This window comes from Oryctolagus cuniculus, chromosome 8 (assembly GCF_051225735.1).
Source record: "Oryctolagus cuniculus isolate XC-2025 breed Fujian yellow rabbit chromosome 8, ASM5122573v1, whole genome shotgun sequence".
Taxonomy (NCBI): Eukaryota; Metazoa; Chordata; class Mammalia; order Lagomorpha; family Leporidae; genus Oryctolagus; species Oryctolagus cuniculus.
In genome coordinates, this window is record NC_142874.1 from 13934036 (window position 1) to 13946626 (window position 12591).

A 12591-nucleotide genomic window follows, 5' to 3' on the forward strand; every position below is an offset into this window, starting at 1 on the left:
TTTTCGTTCAGAAAATTTTTTTAATAAATATAAATTTCAAAAATACAACCTTGGATTATAGCGGTTTTTCCCCCCATAACCTCCCTCCCACCCACAACCCATCCCATCTCCCACTGCGTCTCCCATCCCATTCTTCTTGAAGAATCTACCATCTTCTGCATGTGCCCACCAGGATTGCATCAGTGGTCATCTCTGTTGCTCCCAGCGGAAGAGAGGAAAGAGCGTGGTGAAGCATGGAGGGGATGTTTCACTGGCCAGGCCTGGGAGAGGGATAGATTACTCCTGCTCACCTCACACGCCTGTGATTACATTCCTCAGCCACAATAGCTGCAAAGGAGTCTGGGAAATATAGTCCAACAGTACATATAGGTGGGGGAGGAGAATGTGGACTTTGATGAACCTCCAGCAGTCTGCTGGCTAGAAAGATCAGCAGGTGCAAAGGAATCAGAGCAAAAAAGAATGTTTCTGGGGGACTAAGGACAGAATGAACGAATCAGGGAGATGTGAGATATGGGAATTAAAACCTGGGAGGTGCACAGGAAAGTATCATGCGGACCTCATAGACCAGATGTGAAGACTGAGGATTGAGTTCTTAGAATTACTGAGTATCTGTAAGCTAGAAAGGGACATGATGTAACTTAGGTTCTAAGGAGCATTCTCATTGCTGTGGAGAGAGTAGAAGCAAGAGCACAGAGCAGATAAGAAGCTATTGCAGGAGTCCAAGAGAGAGGTGACTTGGATCAGGTGGTGGCAGTAGTGATAAGAAGAGAGTTTATATGTGAATATTTCACAGGTAGAATTGACAGGTCTTGATAATGGATTGGATGTGGTGACAAGGGAGAGGCAGCTGTCGGAGATAATACTGTGTTTCCAACTTCAGCAAGTGGGTCTGTAGTCTATGGCTCACTGGAGAAGAAGCAGATTGGGAAAGGTGAGAAAGTAGTAATTTCAGTCTAGGAAATGTTAAGTTGGAGGGCCTATACTTGAGAATATGCAGATGGAGGTGTGTGGTTGGATCTTCCATGTGGGATGCTTGAAAAAGGGGGCTGGGATGGAGGTGGAAAGTCAGGTGAAATCAACATGCAGATGTTTCCTTTTAATTTAATCATCCAAACTGTGGCCCTTTAAAGAATGAAAGGGACATAGCTGATTATGGGAGGGCATTAGGTATAATCTAGCATTTTGGGGGCAAAGTTTGGTACAATGGTCATCTTTAAGACCACAGGAATATACAGATTCCCCTAGGAGGAACTCAGAGCGAGAAGAAAAACAGGATCTGGATTGAACTCCAAGGAACTTCAAAGTTCGCTCCTTGTAGTTCTATATAAAACAGGATATATTAGGTTGTGCTATAAAGAGAAGCAACCCCAAACCTCAGTGGTTTAACCTAATCATTTGTTTCCTATGAGAAGTCTGTAACATCCATGCAACTCTCCAGGAAACTTGTTCCGCACATAGTGACCCAGCGATAGGCTGTCAGCCTTGTCACCCGGACAGTTAACCCAAGGTTCTCTCAGTCTCATTCTGGTCACACAGAGATAACTGAAGTCACTGCTGCCCATAGCAGAAGTGCCCATGGGCAGAATTAGTCACACAGCCCTGTTTAACCACATTTGTTGGGCAACCGTATTGCTGCCACAGTCCTCTCTCCTGGTCGCTAACAAGACTTTGCTCTCGGTTTTCCAAACATAGGGTTCACTCCACAAGGGGGCAACTTAACGTCACATCAAACCATGGTTTCGAGTTTCAATTTTGGGATTTCTGAGTGATCCCACACTAGTGTCTACATCAGCTCTGAATGTTCCTGCTCTTGCTCCAGACACTTAGGAACTAAAGAGAGAGAGACCAGTCAATGTGTCTATCAAACACAAGGTTCAGTGGTTGAGAGGTTGTGTTTGAGGCAAAGTCAGTAAACACTCCATTTGAAGTGGCGAAGAATAAGCAGTACAAGCACTCATCAGTATGCAGCAACTCTGAAATCTTGCCAAGTAGATATTTTATAAGCCTCCTGTTTGGGGGATGGAAAACATTTCTGATCTCAGAATTGGGTCTACACTCTGTGAACAGCTTCCTTCTCTTACTGGTTTTCATGGTCTGACTTTGCACTTTTCTTTAAAAAATTTATGTATTTATTTATTTGGGAGGGATGGTGAGAGAGAGAAAGAGAGAGAGAGAGAGAGAGAAGAGGGAGAGAGAAAATATCTCCCATCTATTTGTTCATTTCTCAGCTGCCCACAACAGTTGGGGCCAGGCTATGTAAAAGTCTGGAGCTGGGAGCCCAATCTGGGTCTCCTATGTCAGTGGCAGGGACATAGCTACTTGAGCTGCTTCCCAATTGCACATTAGCAAGATGCTGGAACTAGAAGCTGAGCTTTCAGCTGGATTCAAACCCGCACTTCAACGTGGGATGCAGGCACCCTAAGCAGTATCTTCAGTTCAGTGTGACTTTGCCCTCTTCCTCATTCATTCAGGACCTAGGTTGATCCTAGGTTGATGAAGGTCCCACTCTGCATAGCTGTACCATCTAGAAAGTGGGACTTCCCGATCCACTGAGGAAAAGACTAGAACCAAGAGCAGAATTGGCATTGCCTTAGTCTCACATGCCAGCATTGCTCCTATTTCCTTTGCCAGGACTAGTCACATGACCTTGCCTAACTGAACAGAAAGCAAGGAAGGTGAGGGAGCACACACAACGTGCCTCTCTGCCAATGAGCCATACAGACCAGCTGAATTACCCATACAGCTGTTGGAAGGAAGGTATTAATTCCCTGCAGTCTTGCTCTTGCAACCATTTGGTGAGCTATATGGCCTTGTGTTCTTACAGTGTACCAATTTTGTCTAATGGGGAGTGCAGGTTAAGTGCTCTTGGGAGGGAAGCTCCTTTTCCCTGGGTTCGTGTCTGTGCAGAAGGACCTCTCCTAGAATAAGACTCTTGGCCTCTAGTCCAACTCCTCTCTCACTCCTCCCTGTAGAGAAGTCAGTCACCTAATCATGAGGAGAACATGGTGCCTTAATTGGGTAGAACAAGTCTATCAGAAAACTGTAAACTTCCCCTTCCCCTCCCTAGAGCCAGCTCCAAACTCTCTTAGGTGCTGGCATAAGCTTTTGGGTGCCTGGAGACAAAAGTGGTAGTTGACTGGCACAGAGTACTAATGGGCTCTTGGTCCTCAGATCTGATATCACTTTCTCGAAATAGATTATCAAGAATACAGTTGACAGCTTAACTTGTCTTTACTTTTCTACTGGTTCTGAACTCAAGAACAGGAGAAATGGAAGCTGAATCTATACCTTCCTTAAGAGATATAATTCATTAATATTTTAGATGTGGCCTTTGCAAAAGCACCTGTCTTACTGGAATACTGTCTTTCTCTTAAGACAGTTCAAGATGATGCTTACGTTTTTTTAGAAATGACATCAAATTGTTGATTCGTGTAAATTTAGCATAGATGAAAACTCTGATTTAGACTTTTGGTTTAGAACTGAAGGTTAGAGCAAGCAAGGACTTGGGCGATATGTAAGTTGAGGATTAAACAAATCTGAATTGTGAAAAAGAGGGTCAAATTTATTTTATTTTATTTTATTTAGGATTTCTTTATTTGAAAGGCAGAGTTAGAGAGAGAGGAAGAGAGAAAGAGAAAGAGAGAGAGAGAGAGAAATCTTCCATCTGCTGGTTCACTCCACAATGTTCACAATAGTTGGAGGTGGGCTGTTCCAAAGTCAGGAGCCACGACCTTCATAAGGGTCTCCCTCGTAGTGCAGGGGCCCAAGCACTTAGGCAATCCTCTGCTCATTTTCCAGGTGCATTAGCAGAGAGCTAGATTGGAAGTGGAGCGCTGGGACTCGAACTGGCACCCATATGGGATGCCAGCACTACAGGCAGTAGCTTTACCCATTACGCCACAGTGCCGGACCCAAGGTCAGATTGTTTTAGGGAATTAAAATCAGCAAGGAAGAGGACTGTATAATTGATTGTAATTAAATAATACTTCTTGAACATTACTATTTCTTCTCATTGATGATGGAAACTAGACACATTACCATGGAGGGAATAGTTCATTTTAATTCATATTTTTATGTCCAATTCTTCACATAAACAGAGATAGAGTATTTGCAGAAAGGGAACTATGAGCTTTGAAATTCATATTTTATTTATATACTCAACCTCTGAAATCTTTCCATGATTTGGTGTTGTGGGAGGCTAAAAACCTATCATTCACTCCAACATATTACTCAACTTCTCTTTTTCAAAATTCTCACGAGGATTGTCTTCTGTGGTTAGGACTGGATGACATTTCAAATTTTTGCCTGAAAAATGTCAGGATACAATATGCCCAGATTTTTTTGTGCTTCACCTTATAAATAAACTGCATCCTGACTTTGCTATTCTTAAACATCATCTAACATACTTATAAATGCTATGATTCCTTACCCTTTATTTCTTTCTACTATACAGTCATAATTGAATCCTCTTATCATGACTTGAGTTTCTATGATAGAATATAATGATAGTTTTGTGTGATTAATTTAAATCATTGCAAAATTCCTGAGAATGAGTCTTTTCAAAGACAGGACTAAGATTTCTCTTTGCTGGGGTAGGAGCCATGCCTGTGGACCAATGTCGCTCCCCCTCTTCATGGAGGAACGACACAGGACCCTGCGCTGTTCTTTCATCTGCTCGGCCCTCCCCGGGTTTGCTGCTGGTTCTTCCCGGGTTGGCTACTGTCCCTTCCACCTCCGTGGAAGGGCGGTTCCCCCTGGCCACTTTCCCCACTTCCGCAGGGGAGCGGCACACCACTGGCCGGCTCTCTCGGGGGCTTCTCAGGTGTTCCTTCAGATAGATGTTCCCCTTAGATGTTCCTGGTGCATGCCGTCTCTCTCCTCCTTTATAGTCCTCTTCCACCAATCCCAACTCTGCTACCCACACGCCGAGTACGCTGCTCTCCTCCAATCAGGAGCAGCTCCTGCAGCTTGTCAAGTTGGTGAGAGGCAGCTGGGTAGAAGCTGTTGCCTCCTCTCCCAGCGCCATATTGTGGGAGAGCAGATGCATAGAATAAGTCTTAATTCCAGTAACTCAGTCCAGTCCGGGTTGCTCCCCACAGACCAAGCTGAAAATTGTATATGGTCTATAAGAGAAATCAGGGCAAGTGTTTGGCCTAGTGGTGAAGACGCCATTTGGGTTGCAGATATTTCATAAGGAGTACCTGGCTTTGAGTTCCAGCACTGCTAATGTGCACCCTGAAAAGCAGCAGGGATGGCTCAAGGCCTTGTGTCCCTGCTACCCACGTGGGAGACCCAGATTAGGTCCTGACTCTTGGTTTCAGCCTGGCCCAGTCCCCGCTGTTGTGGGCATCTGGAAGGTGGAATAGTACATGGAAGCTCTTTGTCCCTATGTCTAAAAATAAAAAGAAGGCAAGAGAAGAAACATCACCCTGATGAAACTTACTGGAACACCTCATGATGCCAGGGGGCCCAAGGCAGTAACTTGGCAGAGTGCTGTACTTTCTCCTACTTCTTTTTTTTATTGGACAGGTAGAGTTACAGACAGTGAGAAAGGTCTTCCTTCTGCTGGTTCACTCCCCAAGTGGCCGCAACAGCTGGAGCTGCGCCGATCCAAAGCCAGGAGCCAGGAGCTTCCTCCTGGTCTCCCATGCGGGTGCAGGACCCAAGCACTTGGGCCATCCTCCACTGCTTTCCCTGGCCATAGCAAAGAGCTGGACTGGAAGAGGAGCAGGCGGGACTAGAACTGGCGCCCATAGGGGATGCCGACACTGCAGGCGGAGGATTAACCAAGAGAGCCACGGCGCCAGCCCCCTACTTCTTTTAATCTAAAGCTGTCTTAGTTCTTTGAGGATGTTCTCCTACCTTTTCTTTTCTCCCTCCTTTTCTTTTGAAGATTTATTCAGCAAGTACAAAATGCTCACCCCATGTTTTCCCCCAGGAAGGTGGCCTGTGGTCCTCCCCATCAATGCTGTCATCATTGTCACTATCACCCTTACCTTAACTGAGAAGTGTCTTGTGCTACCCTCTGTGCCTGACACTTGAAATGCAGTATTTTGAAACTACAGTTACAATATTTTAAGGTTAGTAGTGCTGGGTCCAGTGCTGCGGCATAGTGGGTAAGCTGCCGCCTGCAGTGCTGGCATCCCATATGGCCACCGGTTCAACTCCCCACTGCTCCACATCTGACCCCGCTCTCTGCATGGCCTGGGAAAGCAGTAGAAGATGGCCCAAGTCCTTGGGCCCCTGCACCCGTGTGGAAGACCTGGAAGAAGCTCCTGGCTCCTGGCTGCGAATTGGGGAGTGAACCAGCAGATGGAAGACCTCTCCCTCTCTCTGCCTCTTCTCTCTCTGTGTAACTCTGACTTTCAAATAAGTAATAAATCTTTTCTTTAAGAAAAGAAGTGCTACAGTCTTCCTGTGTAACAGATGAAGAAAGATATTCAGAATTTAATTAAACTGCTCACTTCACACAGCTACTAAATGGCAGAGCGAGAGTAAAACTCATGTCTGCCTGCCCTTGCGCCAATCCTGACTCCACTGTACCTCACGTCTTTCGTATGACCTAGAAAGAACTGTAGTCTTAATTAAATGTATCCTGTTTTATATTGTTTTTTGACTTCCAATATGTGGGTTGCTATACTTTGGGCTTTGGAGTAGTATTTATTACTTATTCTGAAGGAAGGCCATTTAAAGATAATTTAAGAACCCTTTTCAAATCAATTCAACAACATTTTTTTGAATAGTTTTTTTTTTTTTAAGATTTATTTATTTATTCGAAAGGCAGAGTTACAGAGAGGCAGAGAGAGAGAGAGAGAGAGAGAGAGAGAGAGAGGTCTTCCAACTGCTGGTTCACTCCCCAAATGGCTGCAATGGCTGGAGCCGCACTGGTCCGAAACCAGGAGCCAGGAGCCTCCTTTGGGTCTCCCGCGCCGGGCGCTTCTGTTCCTAGCGGGGCCGTCTAGGAGAGCCTCATCCGAAACTCCGCAGTGGGAGTCAGCCGGGATGGAGTGCCCCATCCTGTCACCCGTGAGCCGCTCCTCCCAGCTCCGCTCCTACCATCTGCTGTCCTCGCTTCTGCATTGCTGCTGACTCCGGGCTTTGCGGAACGGCCTCCCAGAGGAAACACCCAGCACCGACGTTTCGTCAAGAAGCGGCGGCTCTCGGAACGGACAGGCTTTCTGGAAGGAAGAGAACAGCCCCCTTCGCCAGGCTCCTCCCAAGTTGCACTCGGACTCTCCGGAGACACGGGAGGCTCCTGCAGTGGATGGCGCTGGGAATACCCCTTCCCTCTCAAGAAAGGAGACAGGGGCCTGCAGCACTGGGTCAGAGCAGTCCCTGGAGAAGAAAGCTGCGTGTCTGTGTCCTGGCTGCCCCCCGCCCCTCCCCAGAAGGCCTGTGCTGTCGCTGGAGGGAGTTCCAGGGCGCCTTTCCGAAGATTAAGAGCCGCCCCACTGGCTCCCGGAAGAATGCCGCCCAGAGCCCACGCAGGCTCACTCAGAGAACAAGTTCTCCCGGAAGCTGCAGAGGAAGATGGTGGCAGTTGACTGTGAGATGGTGGGCACAGGACCCAAGGGCGCGGCAGTTCCTTGGCTCCATGGAGCATTGTCAGCATCACAGTGTTGTGGTACCCAGAAACAGCGCATGGCTAATGCTACACCCTTCAAGACTGCTCAGAGGCAGATCTTGAAGCTACCCACTGGGGAGGTGTGGTGAGGAGTGCCATCCCCAATGACTTCAAAGCCCTCCAGGACGTTCAGCCCTAACCCGGGACATCTTCCATATCCCCTGCCCTCCTCAACCGGAAAGCCAGCTTCCCAGAGAAAGCCACCATGTCTCTGGGCTTCTCACCCAGAAGCTGCTGCACTGGGACACACAGGTCAGGAACAGCCGACATTCCCCTGTGGAAGATGCTCAGGCCACCATGGAGCTTTGCAAGTTGGTGGAAGTCGAGTGGGAGCAGCAGCTGGCCCAGAATCCCCCAAAAGACTAGCAGTGGTGGGAACATTGGTGATATGAGCAGGCAGAGGAAGCCCCCAGGCAGAGCCAGGGCAGTGGGCTACGGATGGACGCTCCACCAGCTCTGCACCGTTGGAAGCTAGATTTTTTTGGGAAGAGAAAGGCGCCACCCTAGACTTAATATCCATTGGAACTTCACCTGAAAAAAAAAAAAAAAGAAGAAGAAGAAGAAGAACCTCAGGTGAGATAATGCTGGTAAATGTTATGAAAACCCAGGTATCAGAAGAGGGGTGGTGTAATACTGAGTCTCTGTTAGGCCAAAATGAGCTCAGGCGCTTGCAGGTGACTTGAGCTTGCTGGTGGTATTTAGTGGAGAGTGGTGACAAAGAGATAAGGCAATCCTAGACTTCATGATAATAATTTCAGTATCAACTATAGTAGTATTCCTTAAAAATTATTTTTAAATGATTGTGTTTTTTCTATTGATGCTGCTTAATCAGCAACTGCTGAATATATATTTTATTGTTATTAAGAGGCAGAGAGACAAAGAGATCTCTTATCTCTTAGCTCTCTTCCCAAATGACCGGGTTAAAACTATAAGCCAGGAACTCAACCCAGGTCTCCCATGAGAATAGCAGGAACCCGATTACTTGAGCTGTCATCGCTGCCTCCCAGGCATGCACTAACGTGAGCTAGAGATGAGCACTGAACTCAAGTTCTTCCATGTGGAAATCGGCACCCAAATCAGCACCTTAGCCTCTAGACCAAACACTACCCAGTCAACCACGGAATATTAAGGTCAGAATGATAATGTGAAAAAAGAGAGAGAAAAGCATAGTGGGCTTATACCTCAAGACTTGTGAGATTGGTGTCTACCTTGCATTGTTAAAATCTGCCTGGATCGGTTGGTGCTTCTGAAGGGTTATCACCTAAGCATCCATGTGGAGACGACAGTGACACAAAGTGGAAGGACTCTGCCCAGACATCCTGGGTAACTAGGATAAATGTCTGCCTTTAGATAAGAGGGTAACTCAAACAGTTCATGGAAAATGGAGTTAAAAGATAAGGTCATTTTGTCCAGAAATTGAGATACAAGCCTAGTTTTGTCGTAACTCACATTTTCCATAAACTTGAAGATCCTTTGTATGCATGGTTAGAAAGCTTACTGGGAAATCAACATGATGGAACACTCATTACTCTTCCTTTTTCATTTTAGAAACAGAGTTTACCTGCTATAATTGCTACAAAACTGGGAGAAAAGTGGTAATTTTCTCATTTATTTTCTTTGTAACTTTTCAGAATTAAACCATTATTAGCTCTGTGATGCAAACTGATCAAGCTGAAATCCTATTCATGGACTTAAGAAAGAAAACTGGCCTGGTGGATATCATTACTGAATTACTGAGAAATCACCGGCTAATGAGCATAAGACAAAATACAGCACCCCACAGAGTGTGTAAATCAGAACATGAAGAGCCAAACCAGTGGCCGAGTTTGTCCTTTTGTGAGTTCAAAAATTATAATAATGCATTCTTCTTATTGTCCTGACTACAGGACTTAAAATTTTCAATGAACCCTCTGGCTAAAACTGTTCTTCCCTCTTACAATGACACTAATATTTATTCTAGAAATTCCTGAAGATTCAGCTTTGCCACTGCTGAGCCCACTTGTATTCCCTACCCTTGCGATGGTGCAGCTGGCAAAAGTCATTTGCCTACCTCTCCCTTCTGCTCCAGAAATGTCACTGCAGCTTTTCCCCTGGGTTTATTTTAAACTTTCGATTTGAAGAGCAGGATGGTGAGAAAACGGCTTTGAGTCTAAGCACAGCTTCATAGATGTGTTTGTGATGGCTTATCTGGCTTCATGAACCACTGCTCTAGGATTTGGGCCTGGGTAGGGAAGATTAAACTGGGAGGTGGTACAGCTTTCTTTGCTTAAAACCTAAAGTACACTTCTTGCGCACTGAACACACAGAGGCATTTCAAAGCCAAGTGTGTGTGAAATTGAGGTAAGAAAGTACCAGTTCTGTGGGTGTACCTTAAGCTCCAGGCTGCCACATGTGCTCTTTGTCAAGGTGCAGGTGCCAACAAGTAGGACTGATGGGCAGATATGAAGAGAAGCGCTGGAGGCTGGATGTTTGGTTGCGACCTCTGCTAGGTGAATGGTCCAGCAGGCTCCTGCCTGCACAACCCTGAGTGTGCTGGTCCTTTCTTTCATTCATGAATGCAGAAGTGAGGATATGGGCCCCATAATCACAACCCCAGCCTCCAAACTCCAGCTTCTCACATGGGCTGTGGCGAGCCCTCATGCACCTAGGCTGGTGGTGGTATGTGGCTTATAGGTACATGGGTGGCATGCCAGGGACTGCCATCCCAGATTCTCTGGAATGACATCAAAACATACGAAAAATGGAAAAGCAAGAAAGTCATTTCTCTTTTCCCATTCAGGAATCACTTTAAAACCCAGTATTATTATTTAGGAGCTTTTATAATGTAAAATATGGCACCCCATTTCACTTGCATTTCTACTTTGTTTTCTAATCACCTGTCATGTATGTTTTTTTTTTTTTTTAAGATTTTATTTATTTATTTGAGAGGTAGAGTTACAGACAGTGAGAGGGAGAGACAGAAAGTTCTTCCTTCCGTTGGTTCACTCCCCAAATGACCGCAACAGCCGGAGCTATGCTGATCTGAAGCCAGGAGCCAGGAGCTTCTTCAGGTCTCCCTCACTGGGTGCAGGGGCCCAAGGACTTGGGCCATCTTCTACTGCTTTCCCAGGCCACAGCAGAGAGCTGGACTGGAAGAGGAGCAGACAGGACTAGAACTGGCGCCCATTCGGGTTCTGTCCCGGTTGCCCCTCTTCCAGTCCAGCTCTCTGCTCGTGACCCGGGAGTGCAGTGGAGAATGGCTCAAGTGCTTGGGCCCTGCACCCGCATGGGAAACTGGGAGGAGGTACCTGGCTCCTGGCTTCGGATCGGCACAGCGCGCCGGCTGTAGCGGCCAGTTGGGGAGTGAACCAACGGAAGGAAGACCTTTCTCTCTGTCTCTCTCTCACTGTCTATAACTCTACCTGTCAAATAAACTAAAACAAACAAACAAACAAACTGGATTCCATATGGGATGCTGGCGCCACAGGCGGAGGATTAACCTACTGTGCCACGGTGCCAGCCCCTGCCATGTGTGTTCTATTCATTCAAACTTCCATACTTTTCCTTAGGCTCTCTTCCTTCTCTCTCCTTCCTCCTTTGCATGCTCTACACTGACTCTCTAGACATCTCTGGCTCATAACTGCATTTTGCCAGGAAAGTGACTGAGGTCAAATAGTATAGACTCTCCTCTTCCTCCTTTTTCCCACAGGCTCTCAATCAGTAAGGGACCCTATAAATTAGAGCATCTTCCTCAGATCCTGTAGCTCTCAGGGGGAGCTTGCTTTCTAGAGAGCTCCCCCTCCAACCTGTTCACTACCGTATAATTCTCCCAATCCAGTCCCCAGTACCAATAGCCAGGTCCTGGCTCCAGGCCAGGCAGAGGCCTCCCTGAAATCAGGTCTCCTGCATAAACAGAAATTGAGTAGAGTTAGATTGTTTCCCTCACTGTTGACAAATACCTGAAATTGCAGCTGACTAACTGGGAGTCACGGAGGAATCACTTGGATTAAGAGCATGGGAAGTAGGAAGGGCCCTGGGTGGGCTCAGAAGACATGAGCAGTAGGTGGAGCTGATCTCATAGAGGGGCTGGCTGCTTTGGGAACCTCAGTCTGCTCATATGAGGGTACATCGAAATGTTGGTGGAGAGTGGAATAAAAATATAAATTTATTTTAGTCCAAAAATCCTCTTGAAATCCATGCATATGAGGAGTCTTCAAAGAGTTCATGAAAAAAAAATTGCAGATATTTTAAAACTTTTTGTGTCAAAATCAATTTATCTAATTCCATTTTCATGAACATTTTGAAGTATACTTATATTTAGCTTGAAGGTATAGAGCTGCCATGATGATATTTTTTAAGGTCCTTTTCCTAATAATCTTCTGACTTTTCAAAGGAAATTTCTTTTGGAAAGTAAGAGGGTCAAAATGGAAGGTAGTAAAAAAATCTTCACCTTGTGCTGGTGAGTATATTTTGGTTAAAATGTACGCTCAGAAACAGCTTTCTGTTGCCCAGAAAAATCTGTTCATGACAAATGCCGTTGTTCCTTACAGCCTGGACGTTGGCCCCCTGCGCAAGACAGAGAATCAAGTCCATGGACTTGTGACATGTCTTCCTGCTGCCACACCCCTCACAGAATGGATCTTGGGGTCATAAAGAAGCTCCAGCACGAGATATAAGAGCCTTGGGGAGGAATCAGTGAACATTGGTGCAGATATTGGAAGACAGGAGCAAGGACAAGAGGGAGAGAGCAGGATAGTGGGACAAAGGAGGTAACAGACAGGGATGCTCTTGTTGGCATCAAATCTAAACCATGGGATGATGCTCTGAGTCCAGCTATATCCTTTGAATCAGGAGGTAGACCTCTGTCAAGAGCTACACCCATATCTGTGTGTCTCTGTATCCAGCTAAGCCTAGGAGCTATTGGCACCTCATTACCAGTCACTTCCACTAGGCAGACCAGAACCTTGGTGGGATCTCTGAAATCAGAG

The 12591-nt window shown here is 46.2% G+C and overlaps 1 pseudogene; it reads left to right on the top strand.

Moving 5' to 3' along the window:
* Positions 1-6480: 6480 nt before the first annotated feature.
* Positions 6481-7990, top strand: LOC138843352 (interferon-stimulated 20 kDa exonuclease-like 2 pseudogene; annotated as a pseudogene).
* The last annotated feature ends 4601 nt before the right edge of the window (positions 7991-12591 follow it).